We start from the raw sequence: 1,725 nt of genomic DNA on the forward strand, positions 1-1,725 counted from the left end.
TTGGTTCTTACCCTATGACACCTTTGAAAGGGGCAGTCTAGCTTTATTTTCTCTAGTGTTGATGCTTTCTGACCAAAGTGTGTAACGCCCCTGCCTGTCTGCAGCGCTGCAGTGTAGACCCGCATGTTTATCGTCTGCGGCGCGCTCCTGGTGCAGCCCCGGACCCGACCATCACATCGCACCCGAGGGGACCCGCACCGCACCGGGGGCCGTCGGTGCAAGATCAACACCCTGAGTGCGTCTTGGTGTTTTGTGCTCTCTCTTTCCCACACACACACCTCCTATTCGCTACCCCTCCTTTCCCGTCTCTCTCGCGCTCTCTCTCTATCTCTCCCACTCTTTCCCGCTCCTCCTGGCCGCGCCAAGGTACACCTTTGGGACTCGTTGCGTGGGGCCGAGTGGGGTCTCTCGAATTGGACTGCCGAGCCGGGAAAAGTAGAGGCAGTGATCTGCCCCCGACCAGCGGTCGGAAAGTGGGTCATCCACATCAGTCACGCTCGACCACCACCGAACCGAGCAGCAGCCGCTTCTTAAAAACGCAAAGGTCGTTTTTGATTTTATTTTTGTGGCATTTGTTGTCATTTTAGTATCTTAAGAGGGTGGGGGAAAACACCATAAACTGTTATTCAGGCACTTTTTCCGGCTTCTTGGTACAAGCCAGTATAGTATCGCACCGGGGACAGTGTAGGTGTAGCGTGTACACCCGGGGCGCGCTATGCAGGGTGTAGTTACGATGGTTGAAGGGTGTAAGAAAGGAAGTACAAAGAATTACAGTTCTTAGGGCCGACCACCAAGTACTCACTATTTGCTGGAGATGTGTCCAAGCCGGAAGCCTATGCGCGTCTGACGTGTCGTGCGGGCGATCGAGCCGTCCCGGGCTGGATCGGGTAGCACCCCGCGCTGTCGCGAATGCAGCGCGAGGGCTTTCCAGCAGGCGCTGGTTCTGACGCTAGTTCCTCCTCGTGAGCGCGAGAATTTAAAAGTCTACGCATGTCTAACATGCCCCCCCTTTTGAAGCAGATCGTCCCCGATCTGTTCGCCTAAAAACAACGGAAAATCCTCACGAGAGCGAAATAGCGTCCTCTTAATTTCATAAGCGTCAGAGATAATTTTGTGATTCTAATTTTGATGAACTAAATTTTGAAAACTGTACTTGTTGATCGGCTGGGGTAAATTTTTCTGCCATGTGGCTTTCCCCTTTTATTTCCTATTGTTTACAAATCTAAAAACCTACTCTGGTTCCCCCCTGGCCCTATAGCTAAAGGTGTCCACACCTTAAAGAAAATGGGACACTGAAAAAAGGAAGACCCCCCAAAAGCTTATGCTACCCAACTTAGCACTTAATTCTAATTGTTTAATTCTAAACCGGGCGGTGCAGGGCGGCGCAGGGTGGCGCCCAGGGTGGCGCTCAGGGTGGCGCTTAGGGTGGCGCCCAGGGTGGCGCCCAGGGTGGCGCCCAGGGTGGCGCCCAGGGTGGCGCCCAGGGTGGCGCCCAGGGTGGCGCCCAGGGTGGCGCCCAGGGTGGCGGTCAGGTTGGCGCCCAGGGTGGCGCCCAGGGTGGTGCTCCGGGCGTCGCCGGGCAATGCTCAGGCCGGCGCATGGCGGCGCTCCGGGAGGCGCTCAGGCTGGTGCTGGGCAGCGCTATGGCGGCGCAGCGCGGCGTAGGACGTCCCAGGGCGGCGCAGGGCAGCGCTCCAGGTGGTGCAGGACTGCGTAGCGCGTGAC

Source organism: Frankliniella occidentalis, unplaced genomic scaffold (genome assembly GCF_000697945.3).
Source record: "Frankliniella occidentalis isolate FOCC.00 unplaced genomic scaffold, Focc_3.1 Scaffold290, whole genome shotgun sequence".
Taxonomy (NCBI): Eukaryota; Metazoa; Arthropoda; class Insecta; order Thysanoptera; family Thripidae; genus Frankliniella; species Frankliniella occidentalis.